This window comes from Schistocerca gregaria, chromosome 2 (assembly GCF_023897955.1).
Source record: "Schistocerca gregaria isolate iqSchGreg1 chromosome 2, iqSchGreg1.2, whole genome shotgun sequence".
Lineage (NCBI taxonomy): Eukaryota > Metazoa > Arthropoda > Insecta > Orthoptera > Acrididae > Schistocerca > Schistocerca gregaria.
In genome coordinates, this window is record NC_064921.1 from 1,017,080,712 (window position 1) to 1,017,094,941 (window position 14,230).

A 14,230-nucleotide genomic window follows, 5' to 3' on the forward strand; every position below is an offset into this window, starting at 1 on the left:
AGAGCACCCTGGACCACATCGAGGCACCCAGTGCACTGAAATAATAGTCATTCGCCATGTCAGATGGCTCGTTGGTCTAGGGGTATGATTCCTGCTTCGGGTGCAGGAGGTCCCGGGTTCAAATCCCGGACGAGCCCTAGCGTTTTGTGCAAACTGATCGCACATGAGTGGCTGAGTCGATGCAAAATGCTCGGTGGCAGTATCAAATGAATTTCATATTTGATGTGAGCAATTGACACTCTGATCCGACGTGTGAAGGCGATTACGAAGGTTTTTGGGTACAGATGGAAGCAGATGCATGTTACTATGTCTTGTTTTTAATGATGAAAAAGTGTTTCCGCCCGGGATCGAACCGGGGACCTTCTGCGTGTTAGGCAGACGTGATAACCGCTACACCACGGAAACTACTTGTGTGCGCCATACCTTAGAGACAACTCGTGCTGATGTTGACATCGTAACTAAAAAATTAAATAAATGCGCTTCTTGCATAACAAAGGTACATGCAGAAGATCCTCACATGACGTGGCTCACTGGAGTACAATGCGACACAGGCAAGAAAATACTGTTCCCGCCCGGGATCGAACCGGGGACCTTCTGCGTGTAAAGCAGACGTGATAACCGCTACACTACGGAAACTGCGGACGGGAGGAGTCCATCCCCGTTCACTCGAAATTACCTCAGCCTCTCTCCCGTCCGCGAATGCACACGCGACGGTTCTTTTGACAGCCTGGAAACCATTACAGCCGAGGGCTCAAGAAGTCTTCGGGGTGCTCGAGAGGGTGTCTGCCGTAGCACCCCTAACGAGATAGCGGCGTTTCCCGCAGTCGTGATTGCAAGTCATAGCAGCAAAAGCAATCACTTTCTTAGCAGCAGGGAGTGCGAGCCCAGCGGCAGCTCTACATGAAGGTACCAATAGCCCAGGAAGGCCGCCGACCGCGGGAATTCGCGCCGCCCCCATCCCGCCAGCCTACACGAGACTTTCCAGAGCACCCTGGACCACATCGAGGCACCCAGTGCACTGAAATAATAGTCATTCGCCATGTCAGATGGCTCGTTGGTCTAGGGGTATGATTCCTGCTTCGGGTGCAGGAGGTCCCGGGTTCAAATCCCGGACGAGCCCTAGCGTTTTGTGCAAACTGATCGCACATGAGTGGCTGAGTCGATGCAAAATGCTCGGCGGCAGTATCAAATGAATTTCATATTTGATGTGAGCAATTGACACTCTGATCCGACGTGTGAAGGCGATTACGAAGGTTTTTGGGTACAGATGGAAGCAGATGCATGTTACTATGTCTTGTTTTTAATGATGAAAAAGTGTTTCCGCCCGGGATCGAACCGGGGACCTTCTGCGTGTTAGGCAGACGTGATAACCGCTACACCACGGAAACTACTTGTGTGCGCCATACCTTAGAGACAACTCGTGCTGATGTTGACATCGTAACTAAAAAATTAAATAAATGCGCTTCTTGCATAACAAAGGTACATGCAGAAGATCCTCACATGACGTGGCTCACTGGAGTACAATGCGACACAGGCAAGAAAATACTGTTCCCGCCCGGGATCGAACCGGGGACCTTCTGCGTGTAAAGCAGACGTGATAACCGCTACACTACGGAAACTGCGGACGGGAGGAGTCCATCCCCGTTCACTCGAAATTACCTCAGCCTCTCTCCCGTCCGCGAATGCACACGCGACGGTTCTTTTGACAGCCTGGAAACCATTACAGCCGAGGGCTCAAGAAGTCTTCGGGGTGCTCGAGAGGGTGTCTGCCGTAGCACCCCTAACGAGATAGCGGCGTTTCCCGCAGTCGTGATTGCAAGTCATAGCAGCAAAAGCAATCACTTTCTTAGCAGCAGGGAGTGCGAGCCCAGCGGCAGCTCTACATGAAGGTACCAATAGCCCAGGAAGGCCGCCGACCGCGGGAATTCGCGCCGCCCCCATCCCGCCAGCCTACACGAGACTTTCCAGAGCACCCTGGACCACATCGAGGCACCCAGTGCACTGAAATAATAGTCATTCGCCATGTCAGATGGCTCGTTGGTCTAGGGGTATGATTCCTGCTTCGGGTGCAGGAGGTCCCGGGTTCAAATCCCGGACGAGCCCTAGCGTTTTGTGCAAACTGATCGCACATGAGTGGCTGAGTCGATGCAAAATGCTCGGCGGCAGTATCAAATGAATTTCATATTTGATGTGAGCAATTGACACTCTGATCCGACGTGTGAAGGCGATTACGAAGGTTTTTGGGTACAGATGGAAGCAGATGCATGTTACTATGTCTTGTTTTTAATGATGAAAAAGTGTTTCCGCCCGGGATCGAACCGGGGACCTTCTGCGTGTTAGGCAGACGTGATAACCGCTACACCACGGAAACTACTTGTGTGCGCCATACCTTAGAGACAACTCGTGCTGATGTTGACATCGTAACTAAAAAATTAAATAAATGCGCTTCTTGCATAACAAAGGTACATGCAGAAGATCCTCACATGACGTGGCTCACTGGAGTACAATGCGACACAGGCAAGAAAATACTGTTCCCGCCCGGGATCGAACCGGGGACTTTCTGCGTGTAAAGCAGACGTGATAACCGCTACACTACGGAAACTGCGGACGGGAGGAGTCCATCCCCGTTCACTCGAAATTACCTCAGCCTCTCTCCCGTCCGCGAATGCACACGCGACGGTTCTTTTGACAGCCTGGAAACCATTACAGCCGAGGGCTCAAGAAGTCTTCGGGGTGCTCGAGAGGGTGTCTGCCGTAGCACCCCTAACGAGATAGCGGCGTTTCCCGCAGTCGTGATTGCAAGTCATAGCAGCAAAAGCAATCACTTTCTTAGCAGCAGGGAGTGCGAGCCCAGCGGCAGCTCTACATGAAGGTACCAATAGCCCAGGAAGGCCGCCGACCGCGGGAATTCGCGCCGCCCCCATCCCGCCAGCCTACACGAGACTTTCCAGAGCACCCTGGACCACATCGAGGCACCCAGTGCACTGAAATAATAGTCATTCGCCATGTCAGATGGCTCGTTGGTCTAGGGGTATGATTCCTGCTTCGGGTGCAGGAGGTCCCGGGTTCAAATCCCGGACGAGCCCTAGCGTTTTGTGCAAACTGATCGCACATGAGTGGCTGAGTCGATGCAAAATGCTCGGCGGCAGTATCAAATGAATTTCATATTTGATGTGAGCAATTGACACTCTGATCCGACGTGTGAAGGCGATTACGAAGGTTTTTGGGTACAGATGGAAGCAGATGCATGTTACTATGTCTTGTTTTTAATGATGAAAAAGTGTTTCCGCCCGGGATCGAACCGGGGACCTTCTGCGTGTTAGGCAGACGTGATAACCGCTACACCACGGAAACTACTTGTGTGCGCCATACCTTAGAGACAACTCGTGCTGATGTTGACATCGTAACTAAAAAATTAAATAAATGCGCTTCTTGCATAACAAAGGTACATGCAGAAGATCCTCACATGACGTGGCTCACTGGAGTACAATGCGACACAGGCAAGAAAATACTGTTCCCGCCCGGGATCGAACCGGGGACCTTCTGCGTGTAAAGCAGACGTGATAACCGCTACACTACGGAAACTGCGGACGGGAGGAGTCCATCCCCGTTCACTCGAAATTACCTCAGCCTCTCTCCCGTCCGCGAATGCACACGCGACGGTTCTTTTGACAGCCTGGAAACCATTACAGCCGAGGGCTCAAGAAGTCTTCGGGGTGCTGGAGAGGGTGTCTGCCGTAGCACCCCTAACGAGATAGCGGCGTTTCCCGCAGTCGTGATTGCAAGTCATAGCAGCAAAAGCAATCACTTTCTTAGCAGCAGGGAGTGCGAGCCCAGCGGCAGCTCTACATGAAGGTACCAATAGCCCAGGAAGGCCGCCGACCGCGGGAATTCGCGCCGCCCCCATCCCGCCAGCCTACACGAGACTTTCCAGAGCACCCTGGACCACATCGAGGCACCCAGTGCACTGAAATAATAGTCATTCGCCATGTCAGATGGCTCGTTGGTCTAGGGGTATGATTCCTGCTTCGGGTGCAGGAGGTCCCGGGTTCAAATCCCGGACGAGCCCTAGCGTTTTGTGCAAACTGATCGCACATGAGTGGCTGAGTCGATGCAAAATGCTCGGCGGCAGTATCAAATGAATTTCATATTTGATGTGAGCAATTGACACTCTGATCCGACGTGTGAAGGCGATTACGAAGGTTTTTGGGTACAGATGGAAGCAGATGCATGTTACTATGTCTTGTTTTTAATGATGAAAAAGTGTTTCCGCCCGGGATCGAACCGGGGACCTTCTGCGTGTTAGGCAGACGTGATAACCGCTACACCACGGAAACTACTTGTGTGCGCCATACCTTAGAGACAACTCGTGCTGATGTTGACATCGTAACTAAAAAATTAAATAAATGCGCTTCTTGCATAACAAAGGTACATGCAGAAGATCCTCACATGACGTGGCTCACTGGAGTACAATGCGACACAGGCAAGAAAATACTGTTCCCGCCCGGGATCGAACCGGGGACCTTCTGCGTGTAAAGCAGACGTGATAACCGCTACACTACGGAAACTGCGGACGGGAGGAGTCCATCCCCGTTCACTCGAAATTACCTCAGCCTCTCTCCCGTCCGCGAATGCACACGCGACGGTTCTTTTGACAGCCTGGAAACCATTACAGCCGAGGGCTCAAGAAGTCTTCGGGGTGCTCGAGAGGGTGTCTGCCGTAGCACCCCTAACGAGATAGCGGCGTTTCCCGCAGTCGTGATTGCAAGTCATAGCAGCAAAAGCAATCACTTTCTTAGCAGCAGGGAGTGCGAGCCCAGCGGCAGCTCTACATGAAGGTACCAATAGCCCAGGAAGGCCGCCGACCGCGGGAATTCGCGCCGCCCCCATCCCGCCAGCCTACACGAGACTTTCCAGAGCACCCTGGACCACATCGAGGCACCCAGTGCACTGAAATAATAGTCATTCGCCATGTCAGATGGCTCGTTGGTCTAGGGGTATGATTCCTGCTTCGGGTGCAGGAGGTCCCGGGTTCAAATCCCGGACGAGCCCTAGCGTTTTGTGCAAACTGATCGCACATGAGTGGCTGAGTCGATGCAAAATGCTCGGCGGCAGTATCAAATGAATTTCATATTTGATGTGAGCAATTGACACTCTGATCCGACGTGTGAAGGCGATTACGAAGGTTTTTGGGTACAGATGGAAGCAGATGCATGTTACTATGTCTTGTTTTTAATGATGAAAAAGTGTTTCCGCCCGGGATCGAACCGGGGACCTTCTGCGTGTTAGGCAGACGTGATAACCGCTACACCACGGAAACTACTTGTGTGCGCCATACCTTAGAGACAACTCGTGCTGATGTTGACATCGTAACTAAAAAATTAAATAAATGCGCTTCTTGCATAACAAAGGTACATGCAGAAGATCCTCACATGACGTGGCTCACTGGAGTACAATGCGACACAGGCAAGAAAATACTGTTCCCGCCCGGGATCGAACCGGGGACCTTTTGCGTGTAAAGCAGACGTGATAACCGCTACACTACAGAAACTGCGGACGGGAGGAGTCCATCCCCGTTCACTCGAAATTACCTCAGCCTCTCTCCCGTCCGCGAATGCACACGCGACGGTTCTTTTGACAGCCTGGAAACCATTACAGCCGAGGGCTCAAGAAGTCTTCGGGGTGCTCGAGAGGGTGTCTGCCGTAGCACCCCTAACGAGATAGCGGCGTTTCCCGCAGTCGTGATTGCAAGTCATAGCAGCAAAAGCAATCACTTTCTTAGCAGCAGGGAGTGCGAGCCCAGCGGCAGCTCTACATGAAGGTACCAATAGCCCAGGAAGGCCGCCGACCGCGGGAATTCGCGCCGCCCCCATCCCGCCAGCCTACACGAGACTTTCCAGAGCACCCTGGACCACATCGAGGCACCCAGTGCACTGAAATAATAGTCATTCGCCATGTCAGATGGCTCGTTGGTCTAGGGGTATGATTCCTGCTTCGGGTGCAGGAGGTCCCGGGTTCAAATCCCGGACGAGCCCTAGCGTTTTGTGCAAACTGATCGCACATGAGTGGCTGAGTCGATGCAAAATGCTCGGCGGCAGTATCAAATGAATTTCATATTTGATGTGAGCAATTGACACTCTGATCCGACGTGTGAAGGCGATTACGAAGGTTTTTGGGTACAGATGGAAGCAGATGCATGTTACTATGTCTTGTTTTTAATGATGAAAAAGTGTTTCCGCCCGGGATCGAACCGGGGACCTTCTGCGTGTTAGGCAGACGTGATAACCGCTACACCACGGAAACTACTTGTGTGCGCCATACCTTAGAGACAACTCGTGCTGATGTTGACATCGTAACTAAAAAATTAAATAAATGCGCTTCTTGCATAACAAAGGTACATGCAGAAGATCCTCACATGACGTGGCTCACTGGAGTACAATGCGACACAGGCAAGAAAATACTGTTCCCGCCCGGGATCGAACCGGGGACCTTCTGCGTGTAAAGCAGACGTGATAACCGCTACACTACGGAAACTGAGGACGGGAGGAGTCCATCCCCGTTCACTCGAAATTACCTCAGCCTCTCTCCCGTCCGCGAATGCACACGCGACGGTTCTTTTGACAGCCTGGAAACCATTACAGCCGAGGGCTCAAGAAGTCTTCGGGGTGCTCGAGAGGGTGTCTGCCGTAGCACCCCTAACGAGATAGCGGCGTTTCCCGCAGTCGTGATTGCAAGTCATAGCAGCAAAAGCAATCACTTTCTTAGCAGCAGGGAGTGCGAGCCCAGCGGCAGCTCTACATGAAGGTACCAATAGCCCAGGAAGGCCGCCGACCGCGGGAATTCGCGCCGCCCCCATCCCGCCAGCCTACACGAGACTTTCCAGAGCACCCTGGACCACATCGAGGCACCCAGTGCACTGAAATAATAGTCATTCGCCATGTCAGATGGCTCGTTGGTCTAGGGGTATGATTCCTGCTTCGGGTGCAGGAGGTCCCGGGTTCAAATCCCGGACGAGCCCTAGCGTTTTGTGCAAACTGATCGCACATGAGTGGCTGAGTCGATGCAAAATGCTCGGCGGCAGTATCAAATGAATTTCATATTTGATGTGAGCAATTGACACTCTGATCCGACGTGTGAAGGCGATTACGAAGGTTTTTGGGTACAGATGGAAGCAGATGCATGTTACTATGTCTTGTTTTTAATGATGAAAAAGTGTTTCCGCCCGGGATCGAACCGGGGACCTTCTGCGTGTTAGGCAGACGTGATAACCGCTACACCACGGAAACTACTTGTGTGCGCCATACCTTAGAGACAACTCGTGCTGATGTTGACATCGTAACTAAAAAATTAAATAAATGCGCTTCTTGCATAACAAAGGTACATGCAGAAGATCCTCACATGACGTGGCTCACTGGAGTACAATGCGACACAGGCAAGAAAATACTGTTCCCGCCCGGGATCGAACCGGGGACCTTCTGCGTGTAAAGCAGACGTGATAACCGCTACACTACGGAAACTGCGGACGGGAGGAGTCCATCCCCGTTCACTCGAAATTACCTCAGCCTCTCTCCCGTCCGCGAATGCACACGCGACGGTTCTTTTGACAGCCTGGAAACCATTACAGCCGAGGGCTCAAGAAGTCTTCGGGGTGCTCGAGAGGGTGTCTGCCGTAGCACCCCTAACGAGATAGCGGCGTTTCCCGCAGTCGTGATTGCAAGTCATAGCAGCAAAAGCAATCACTTTCTTAGCAGCAGGGAGTGCGAGCCCAGCGGCAGCTCTACATGAAGGTACCAATAGCCCAGGAAGGCCGCCGACCGCGGGAATTCGCGCCGCCCCCATCCCGCCAGCCTACACGAGACTTTCCAGAGCACCCTGGACCACATCGAGGCACCCAGTGCACTGAAATAATAGTCATTCGCCATGTCAGATGGCTCGTTGGTCTAGGGGTATGATTCCTGCTTCGGGTGCAGGAGGTCCCGGGTTCAAATCCCGGACGAGCCCTAGCGTTTTGTGCAAACTGATCGCACATGAGTGGCTGAGTCGATGCAAAATGCTCGGCGGCAGTATCAAATGAATTTCATATTTGATGTGAGCAATTGACACTCTGATCCGACGTGTGAAGGCGATTACGAAGGTTTTTGGGTACAGATGGAAGCAGATGCATGTTACTATGTCTTGTTTTTAATGATGAAAAAGTGTTTCCGCCCGGGATCGAACCGGGGACCTTCTGCGTGTTAGGCAGACGTGATAACCGCTACACCACGGAAATTACTTGTGTGCGCCATACCTTAGAGACAACTCGTGCTGATGTTGACATCGTAACTAAAAAATTAAATAAATGCGCTTCTTGCATAACAAAGGTACATGCAGAAGATCCTCACATGACGTGGCTCACTGGAGTACAATGCGACACAGGCAAGAAAATACTGTTCCCGCCCGGGATCGAACCGGGGACCTTCTGCGTGTAAAGCAGACGTGATAACCGCTACACTACGGAAACTGCGGACGGGAGGAGTCCATCCCCGTTCACTCGAAATTACCTCAGCCTCTCTCCCGTCCGCGAATGCACACGCGACGGTTCTTTTGACAGCCTGGAAACCATTACAGCCGAGGGCTCAAGAAGTCTTCGGGGTGCTCGAGAGGGTGTCTGCCGTAGCACCCCTAACGAGATAGCGGCGTTTCCCGCAGTCGTGATTGCAAGTCATAGCAGCAAAAGCAATCACTTTCTTAGCAGCAGGGAGTGCGAGCCCAGCGGCAGCTCTACATGAAGGTACCAATAGCCCAGGAAGGCCGCCGACCGCGGGAATTCGCGCCGCCCCCATCCCGCCAGCCTACACGAGACTTTCCAGAGCACCCTGGACCACATCGAGGCACCCAGTGCACTGAAATAATAGTCATTCGCCATGTCAGATGGCTCGTTGGTCTAGGGGTATGATTCCTGCTTCGGGTGCAGGAGGTCCCGGGTTCAAATCCCGGACGAGCCCTAGCGTTTTGTGCAAACTGATCGCACATGAGTGGCTGAGTCGATGCAAAATGCTCGGCGGCAGTATCAAATGAATTTCATATTTGATGTGAGCAATTGACACTCTGATCCGACGTGTGAAGGCGATTACGAAGGTTTTTGGGTACAGATGGAAGCAGATGCATGTTACTATGTCTTGTTTTTAATGATGAAAAAGTGTTTCCGCCCGGGATCGAACCGGGGACCTTCTGCGTGTTAGGCAGACGTGATAACCGCTACACCACGGAAACTACTTGTGTGCGCCATACCTTAGAGACAACTCGTGCTGATGTTGACATCGTAACTAAAAAATTAAATAAATGCGCTTCTTGCATAACAAAGGTACATGCAGAAGATCCTCACATGACGTGGCTCACTGGAGTACAATGCGACACAGGCAAGAAAATACTGTTCCCGCCCGGGATCGAACCGGGGACTTTCTGCGTGTAAAGCAGACGTGATAACCGCTACACTACGGAAACTGCGGACGGGAGGAGTCCATCCCCGTTCACTCGAAATTACCTCAGCCTCTCTCCCGTCCGCGAATGCACACGCGACGGTTCTTTTGACAGCCTGGAAACCATTACAGCCGAGGGCTCAAGAAGTCTTCGGGGTGCTCGAGAGGGTGTCTGCCGTAGCACCCCTAACGAGATAGCGGCGTTTCCCGCAGTCGTGATTGCAAGTCATAGCAGCAAAAGCAATCACTTTCTTAGCAGCAGGGAGTGCGAGCCCAGCGGCAGCTCTACATGAAGGTACCAATAGCCCAGGAAGGCCGCCGACCGCGGGAATTCGCGCCGCCCCCATCCCGCCAGCCTACACGAGACTTTCCAGAGCACCCTGGACCACATCGAGGCACCCAGTGCACTGAAATATTAGTCATTCGCCATGTCAGATGGCTCGTTGGTCTAGGGGTATGATTCCTGCTTCGGGTGCAGGAGGTCCCGGGTTCAAATCCCGGACGAGCCCTAGCGTTTTGTGCAAACTGATCGCACATGAGTGGCTGAGTCGATGCAAAATGCTCGGCGGCAGTATCAAATGAATTTCATATTTGATGTGAGCAATTGACACTCTGATCCGACGTGTGAAGGCGATTACGAAGGTTTTTGGGTACAGATGGAAGCAGATGCATGTTACTATGTCTTGTTTTTAATGATGAAAAAGTGTTTCCGCCCGGGATCGAACCGGGGACCTTCTGCGTGTTAGGCAGACGTGATAACCGCTACACCACGGAAACTACTTGTGTGCGCCATACCTTAGAGACAACTCGTGCTGATGTTGACATCGTAACTAAAAAATTAAATAAATGCGCTTCTTGCATAACAAAGGTACATGCAGAAGATCCTCACATGACGTGGCTCACTGGAGTACAATGCGACACAGGCAAGAAAATACTGTTCCCGCCCGGGATCGAACCGGGGACCTTCTGCGTGTAAAGCAGACGTGATAACCGCTACACTACGGAAACTGCGGACGGGAGGAGTCCATCCCCGTTCACTCGAAATTACCTCAGCCTCTCTCCCGTCCGCGAATGCACACGCGACGGTTCTTTTGACAGCCTGGAAACCATTACAGCCGAGGGCTCAAGAAGTCTTCGGGGTGCTCGAGAGGGTGTCTGCCGTAGCACCCCTAACGAGATAGCGGCGTTTCCCGCAGTCGTGATTGCAAGTCATAGCAGCAAAAGCAATCACTTTCTTAGCAGCAGGGAGTGCGAGCCCAGCGGCAGCTCTACATGAAGGTACCAATAGCCCAGGAAGGCCGCCGACCGCGGGAATTCGCGCCGCCCCCATCCCGCCAGCCTACACGAGACTTTCCAGAGCACCCTGGACCACATCGAGGCACCCAGTGCACTGAAATAATAGTCATTCGCCATGTCAGATGGCTCGTTGGTCTAGGGGTATGATTCCTGCTTCGGGTGCAGGAGGTCCCGGGTTCAAATCCCGGACGAGCCCTAGCGTTTTGTGCAAACTGATCGCACATGAGTGGCTGAGTCGATGCAAAATGCTCGGCGGCAGTATCAAATGAATTTCATATTTGATGTGAGCAATTGACACTCTGATCCGGCGTGTGAAGGCGATTACGAAGGTTTTTGGGTACAGATGGAAGCAGATGCATGTTACTATGTCTTGTTTTTAATGATGAAAAAGTGTTTCCGCCCGGGATCGAACCGGGGACCTTCTGCGTGTTAGGCAGACGTGATAACCGCTACACCACGGAAACTACTTGTGTGCGCCATACCTTAGAGACAACTCGTGCTGATGTTGACATCGTAACTAAAAAATTAAATAAATGCGCTTCTTGCATAACAAAGGTACATGCAGAAGATCCTCACATGACGTGGCTCACTGGAGTACAATGCGACACAGGCAAGAAAATACTGTTCCCGCCCGGGATCGAACCGGGGACCTTCTGCGTGTAAAGCAGACGTGATAACCGCTACACTACGGAAACTGCGGACGGGAGGAGTCCATCCCCGTTCACTCGAAATTACCTCAGCCTCTCTCCCGTCCGCGAATGCACACGCGACGGTTCTTTTGACAGCCTGGAAACCATTACAGCCGAGGGCTCAAGAAGTCTTCGGGGTGCTCGAGAGGGTGTCTGCCGTAGCACCCCTAACGAGATAGCGGCGTTTCCCGCAGTCGTGATTGCAAGTCATAGCAGCAAAAGCAATCACTTTCTTAGCAGCAGGGAGTGCGAGCCCAGCGGCAGCTCTACATGAAGGTACCAATAGCCCAGGAAGGCCGCCGACCGCGGGAATTCGCGCCGCCCCCATCCCGCCAGCCTACACGAGACTTTCCAGAGCACCCTGGACCACATCGAGGCACCCAGTGCACTGAAATATTAGTCATTCGCCATGTCAGATGGCTCGTTGGTCTAGGGGTATGATTCCTGCTTCGGGTGCAGGAGGTCCCGGGTTCAAATCCCGGACGAGCCCTAGCGTTTTGTGCAAACTGATCGCACATGAGTGGCTGAGTCGATGCAAAATGCTCGGCGGCAGTATCAAATGAATTTCATATTTGATGTGAGCAATTGACACTCTGATCCGACGTGTGAAGGCGATTACGAAGGTTTTTGGGTACAGATGGAAGCAGATGCATGTTACTATGTCTTGTTTTTAATGATGAAAAAGTGTTTCCGCCCGGGATCGAAACGGGGACCTTCTGCGTGTTAGGCAGACGTGATAACCGCTACACCACGGAAACTACTTGTGTGCGCCATACCTTAGAGACAACTCGTGCTGATGTTGACATCGTAACTAAAAAATTAAATAAATGCGCTTCTTGCATAACAAAGGTACATGCAGAAGATCCTCACATGACGTGGCTCACTGGAGTACAATGCGACACAGGCAAGAAAATACTGTTCCCGCCCGGGATCGAACCGGGGACCTTTTGCGTGTAAAGCAGACGTGATAACCGCTACACTACGGAAACTGCGGACGGGAGGAGTCCATCTCCGTTCACTCGAAATTACCTCAGCCTCTCTCCCGTCCGCGAATGCACACGCGACGGTTCTTTTGACAGCCTGGAAACCATTACAGCCGAGGGCTCAAGAAGTCTTCGGGGTGCTCGAGAGGGTGTCTGCCGTAGCACCCCTAACGAGATAGCGGCGTTTCCCGCAGTCGTGATTGCAAGTCATAGCAGCAAAAGCAATCACTTTCTTAGCAGCAGGGAGTGCGAGCCCAGCGGCAGCTCTACATGAAGGTACCAATAGCCCAGGAAGGCCGCCGACCGCGGGAATTCGCGCCGCCCCCATCCCGCCAGCCTACACGAGACTTTCCAGAGCACCCTGGACCACATCGAGGCACCCAGTGCACTGAAATAATAGTCATTCGCCATGTCAGATGGCTCGTTGGTCTAGGGGTATGATTCCTGCTTCGGGTGCAGGAGGTCCCGGGTTCAAATCCCGGACGAGCCCTAGCGTTTTGTGCAAACTGATCGCACATGAGTGGCTGAGTCGATGCAAAATGCTCGGCGGCAGTATCAAATGAATTTCATATTTGATGTGAGCAATTGACACTCTGATCCGACGTGTGAAGGCGATTACGAAGGTTTTTGGGTACAGATGGAAGCAGATGCATGTTACTATGTCTTGTTTTTAATGATGAAAAAGTGTTTCCGCCCGGGATCGAAACGGGGACCTTCTGCGTGTTAGGCAGACGTGATAACCGCTACACCACGGAAACTACTTGTGTGCGCCATACCTTAGAGACAACTCGTGCTGATGTTGACATCGTAACTAAAAAATTAAATAAATGCGCTTCTTGCATAACAAAGGTACATGCAGAAGATCCTCACATGACGTGGCTCACTGGAGTACAATGCGACACAGGCAAGAAAATACTGTTCCCGCCCGGGATCGAACCGGGGACCTTTTGCGTGTAAAGCAGACGTGATAACCGCTACACTACGGAAACTGCGGACGGGAGGAGTCCATCTCCGTTCACTCGAAATTACCTCAGCCTCTCTCCCGTCCGCGAATGCACACGCGACGGTTCTTTTGACAGCCTGGAAACCATTACAGCCGAGGGCTCAAGAAGTCTTCGGGGTGCTCGAGAGGGTGTCAGCCGTAGCACCCCTAACGAGATAGCGGCGTTTCCCGCAGTCGTGATTGCAAGTCATAGCAGCAAAAGCAATCACTTTCTTAGCAGCAGGGAGTGCGAGCCCAGCGGCAGCTCTACATGAAGGTACCAATAGCCCAGGAAGGCCGCCGACCGCGGGAATTCGCGCCGCCCCCATCCCGCCAGCCTACACGAGACTTTCCAGAGCACCCTGGACCACATCGAGGCACCCAGTGCACTGAAATAATAGTCATTCGCCATGTCAGATGGCTCGTTGGTCTAGGGGTATGATTCCTGCTTCGGGTGCAGGAGGTCCCGGGTTCAAATCCCGGACGAGCCCTAGCGTTTTGTGCAAACTGATCGCACATGAGTGGCTGAGTCGATGCAAAATGCTCGGCGGCAGTATCAAATGAATTTCATATTTGATGTGAGCAATTGACACTCTGATCCGACGTGTGAAGGCGATTACGAAGGTTTTTGGGTACAGATGGAAGCAGATGCATGTTACTATGTCTTGTTTTTAATGATGAAAAAGTGTTTCCGCCCGGGATCGAACCGGGGACCTTCTGCGTGTTAGGCAGACGTGATAACCGCTACACCACGGAAACTACTTGTGTGCGCCATACCTTAGAGACAACTCGTGCTGATGTTGACATCGTAACTAAAAAATT

The 14,230-nt window shown here is 52.3% G+C and overlaps 44 non-coding genes across 44 annotated transcripts; 15 read left to right on the forward strand and 29 right to left on the reverse strand.

Moving 5' to 3' along the window:
- Positions 1-65: 65 nt before the first annotated feature.
- On the forward strand, positions 66-137 carry Trnap-cgg (transfer RNA proline (anticodon CGG)). The gene has a single exon. It is a non-coding gene; the product is annotated as a tRNA-Pro (tRNA).
- Positions 138-332: 195 nt separating this feature from the next.
- Trnav-aac (transfer RNA valine (anticodon AAC)) lies at positions 333-405 on the reverse strand. Its single transcript has one exon. It is a non-coding gene; the product is annotated as a tRNA-Val (tRNA).
- A 158-nt stretch (positions 406-563) lies between these two features.
- Positions 564-636, reverse strand: Trnav-uac (transfer RNA valine (anticodon UAC)). The gene has a single exon. It is a non-coding gene; the product is annotated as a tRNA-Val (tRNA).
- Positions 637-1,048: 412 nt separating this feature from the next.
- On the forward strand, positions 1,049-1,120 carry Trnap-cgg (transfer RNA proline (anticodon CGG)). The gene has a single exon. It is a non-coding gene; the product is annotated as a tRNA-Pro (tRNA).
- A 195-nt stretch (positions 1,121-1,315) lies between these two features.
- Positions 1,316-1,388, reverse strand: Trnav-aac (transfer RNA valine (anticodon AAC)). The gene has a single exon. It is a non-coding gene; the product is annotated as a tRNA-Val (tRNA).
- Positions 1,389-1,546: 158 nt separating this feature from the next.
- Trnav-uac (transfer RNA valine (anticodon UAC)) lies at positions 1,547-1,619 on the reverse strand. The gene has a single exon. It is a non-coding gene; the product is annotated as a tRNA-Val (tRNA).
- Positions 1,620-2,031: 412 nt separating this feature from the next.
- On the forward strand, positions 2,032-2,103 carry Trnap-cgg (transfer RNA proline (anticodon CGG)). Its single transcript has one exon. It is a non-coding gene; the product is annotated as a tRNA-Pro (tRNA).
- A 195-nt stretch (positions 2,104-2,298) lies between these two features.
- Trnav-aac (transfer RNA valine (anticodon AAC)) lies at positions 2,299-2,371 on the reverse strand. Its single transcript has one exon. It is a non-coding gene; the product is annotated as a tRNA-Val (tRNA).
- Positions 2,372-2,529: 158 nt separating this feature from the next.
- On the reverse strand, positions 2,530-2,602 carry Trnav-uac (transfer RNA valine (anticodon UAC)). Its single transcript has one exon. It is a non-coding gene; the product is annotated as a tRNA-Val (tRNA).
- Positions 2,603-3,014: 412 nt separating this feature from the next.
- On the forward strand, positions 3,015-3,086 carry Trnap-cgg (transfer RNA proline (anticodon CGG)). The gene has a single exon. It is a non-coding gene; the product is annotated as a tRNA-Pro (tRNA).
- A 195-nt stretch (positions 3,087-3,281) lies between these two features.
- Trnav-aac (transfer RNA valine (anticodon AAC)) lies at positions 3,282-3,354 on the reverse strand. The gene has a single exon. It is a non-coding gene; the product is annotated as a tRNA-Val (tRNA).
- Positions 3,355-3,512: 158 nt separating this feature from the next.
- On the reverse strand, positions 3,513-3,585 carry Trnav-uac (transfer RNA valine (anticodon UAC)). Its single transcript has one exon. It is a non-coding gene; the product is annotated as a tRNA-Val (tRNA).
- Positions 3,586-3,997: 412 nt separating this feature from the next.
- Trnap-cgg (transfer RNA proline (anticodon CGG)) lies at positions 3,998-4,069 on the forward strand. The gene has a single exon. It is a non-coding gene; the product is annotated as a tRNA-Pro (tRNA).
- A 195-nt stretch (positions 4,070-4,264) lies between these two features.
- Trnav-aac (transfer RNA valine (anticodon AAC)) lies at positions 4,265-4,337 on the reverse strand. Its single transcript has one exon. It is a non-coding gene; the product is annotated as a tRNA-Val (tRNA).
- Positions 4,338-4,495: 158 nt separating this feature from the next.
- On the reverse strand, positions 4,496-4,568 carry Trnav-uac (transfer RNA valine (anticodon UAC)). Its single transcript has one exon. It is a non-coding gene; the product is annotated as a tRNA-Val (tRNA).
- A 412-nt stretch (positions 4,569-4,980) lies between these two features.
- Trnap-cgg (transfer RNA proline (anticodon CGG)) lies at positions 4,981-5,052 on the forward strand. The gene has a single exon. It is a non-coding gene; the product is annotated as a tRNA-Pro (tRNA).
- A 195-nt stretch (positions 5,053-5,247) lies between these two features.
- Trnav-aac (transfer RNA valine (anticodon AAC)) lies at positions 5,248-5,320 on the reverse strand. Its single transcript has one exon. It is a non-coding gene; the product is annotated as a tRNA-Val (tRNA).
- A 158-nt stretch (positions 5,321-5,478) lies between these two features.
- Trnav-uac (transfer RNA valine (anticodon UAC)) lies at positions 5,479-5,551 on the reverse strand. Its single transcript has one exon. It is a non-coding gene; the product is annotated as a tRNA-Val (tRNA).
- A 412-nt stretch (positions 5,552-5,963) lies between these two features.
- Positions 5,964-6,035, forward strand: Trnap-cgg (transfer RNA proline (anticodon CGG)). Its single transcript has one exon. It is a non-coding gene; the product is annotated as a tRNA-Pro (tRNA).
- A 195-nt stretch (positions 6,036-6,230) lies between these two features.
- Trnav-aac (transfer RNA valine (anticodon AAC)) lies at positions 6,231-6,303 on the reverse strand. The gene has a single exon. It is a non-coding gene; the product is annotated as a tRNA-Val (tRNA).
- Positions 6,304-6,461: 158 nt separating this feature from the next.
- Positions 6,462-6,534, reverse strand: Trnav-uac (transfer RNA valine (anticodon UAC)). The gene has a single exon. It is a non-coding gene; the product is annotated as a tRNA-Val (tRNA).
- A 412-nt stretch (positions 6,535-6,946) lies between these two features.
- Trnap-cgg (transfer RNA proline (anticodon CGG)) lies at positions 6,947-7,018 on the forward strand. Its single transcript has one exon. It is a non-coding gene; the product is annotated as a tRNA-Pro (tRNA).
- A 195-nt stretch (positions 7,019-7,213) lies between these two features.
- On the reverse strand, positions 7,214-7,286 carry Trnav-aac (transfer RNA valine (anticodon AAC)). Its single transcript has one exon. It is a non-coding gene; the product is annotated as a tRNA-Val (tRNA).
- Positions 7,287-7,444: 158 nt separating this feature from the next.
- Positions 7,445-7,517, reverse strand: Trnav-uac (transfer RNA valine (anticodon UAC)). The gene has a single exon. It is a non-coding gene; the product is annotated as a tRNA-Val (tRNA).
- Positions 7,518-7,929: 412 nt separating this feature from the next.
- Positions 7,930-8,001, forward strand: Trnap-cgg (transfer RNA proline (anticodon CGG)). Its single transcript has one exon. It is a non-coding gene; the product is annotated as a tRNA-Pro (tRNA).
- Positions 8,002-8,196: 195 nt separating this feature from the next.
- On the reverse strand, positions 8,197-8,269 carry Trnav-aac (transfer RNA valine (anticodon AAC)). Its single transcript has one exon. It is a non-coding gene; the product is annotated as a tRNA-Val (tRNA).
- Positions 8,270-8,427: 158 nt separating this feature from the next.
- Positions 8,428-8,500, reverse strand: Trnav-uac (transfer RNA valine (anticodon UAC)). The gene has a single exon. It is a non-coding gene; the product is annotated as a tRNA-Val (tRNA).
- A 412-nt stretch (positions 8,501-8,912) lies between these two features.
- Trnap-cgg (transfer RNA proline (anticodon CGG)) lies at positions 8,913-8,984 on the forward strand. Its single transcript has one exon. It is a non-coding gene; the product is annotated as a tRNA-Pro (tRNA).
- Positions 8,985-9,179: 195 nt separating this feature from the next.
- Trnav-aac (transfer RNA valine (anticodon AAC)) lies at positions 9,180-9,252 on the reverse strand. Its single transcript has one exon. It is a non-coding gene; the product is annotated as a tRNA-Val (tRNA).
- Positions 9,253-9,410: 158 nt separating this feature from the next.
- Trnav-uac (transfer RNA valine (anticodon UAC)) lies at positions 9,411-9,483 on the reverse strand. Its single transcript has one exon. It is a non-coding gene; the product is annotated as a tRNA-Val (tRNA).
- Positions 9,484-9,895: 412 nt separating this feature from the next.
- Trnap-cgg (transfer RNA proline (anticodon CGG)) lies at positions 9,896-9,967 on the forward strand. Its single transcript has one exon. It is a non-coding gene; the product is annotated as a tRNA-Pro (tRNA).
- Positions 9,968-10,162: 195 nt separating this feature from the next.
- Positions 10,163-10,235, reverse strand: Trnav-aac (transfer RNA valine (anticodon AAC)). The gene has a single exon. It is a non-coding gene; the product is annotated as a tRNA-Val (tRNA).
- Positions 10,236-10,393: 158 nt separating this feature from the next.
- Trnav-uac (transfer RNA valine (anticodon UAC)) lies at positions 10,394-10,466 on the reverse strand. Its single transcript has one exon. It is a non-coding gene; the product is annotated as a tRNA-Val (tRNA).
- Positions 10,467-10,878: 412 nt separating this feature from the next.
- Trnap-cgg (transfer RNA proline (anticodon CGG)) lies at positions 10,879-10,950 on the forward strand. Its single transcript has one exon. It is a non-coding gene; the product is annotated as a tRNA-Pro (tRNA).
- A 195-nt stretch (positions 10,951-11,145) lies between these two features.
- Positions 11,146-11,218, reverse strand: Trnav-aac (transfer RNA valine (anticodon AAC)). Its single transcript has one exon. It is a non-coding gene; the product is annotated as a tRNA-Val (tRNA).
- A 158-nt stretch (positions 11,219-11,376) lies between these two features.
- Positions 11,377-11,449, reverse strand: Trnav-uac (transfer RNA valine (anticodon UAC)). The gene has a single exon. It is a non-coding gene; the product is annotated as a tRNA-Val (tRNA).
- Positions 11,450-11,861: 412 nt separating this feature from the next.
- On the forward strand, positions 11,862-11,933 carry Trnap-cgg (transfer RNA proline (anticodon CGG)). Its single transcript has one exon. It is a non-coding gene; the product is annotated as a tRNA-Pro (tRNA).
- Positions 11,934-12,128: 195 nt separating this feature from the next.
- Positions 12,129-12,201, reverse strand: Trnav-aac (transfer RNA valine (anticodon AAC)). The gene has a single exon. It is a non-coding gene; the product is annotated as a tRNA-Val (tRNA).
- A 158-nt stretch (positions 12,202-12,359) lies between these two features.
- Positions 12,360-12,432, reverse strand: Trnav-uac (transfer RNA valine (anticodon UAC)). Its single transcript has one exon. It is a non-coding gene; the product is annotated as a tRNA-Val (tRNA).
- Positions 12,433-12,844: 412 nt separating this feature from the next.
- On the forward strand, positions 12,845-12,916 carry Trnap-cgg (transfer RNA proline (anticodon CGG)). The gene has a single exon. It is a non-coding gene; the product is annotated as a tRNA-Pro (tRNA).
- A 195-nt stretch (positions 12,917-13,111) lies between these two features.
- On the reverse strand, positions 13,112-13,184 carry Trnav-aac (transfer RNA valine (anticodon AAC)). Its single transcript has one exon. It is a non-coding gene; the product is annotated as a tRNA-Val (tRNA).
- Positions 13,185-13,342: 158 nt separating this feature from the next.
- Trnav-uac (transfer RNA valine (anticodon UAC)) lies at positions 13,343-13,415 on the reverse strand. Its single transcript has one exon. It is a non-coding gene; the product is annotated as a tRNA-Val (tRNA).
- A 412-nt stretch (positions 13,416-13,827) lies between these two features.
- Trnap-cgg (transfer RNA proline (anticodon CGG)) lies at positions 13,828-13,899 on the forward strand. The gene has a single exon. It is a non-coding gene; the product is annotated as a tRNA-Pro (tRNA).
- A 195-nt stretch (positions 13,900-14,094) lies between these two features.
- Positions 14,095-14,167, reverse strand: Trnav-aac (transfer RNA valine (anticodon AAC)). The gene has a single exon. It is a non-coding gene; the product is annotated as a tRNA-Val (tRNA).
- Positions 14,168-14,230: the final 63 nt, after the last annotated feature.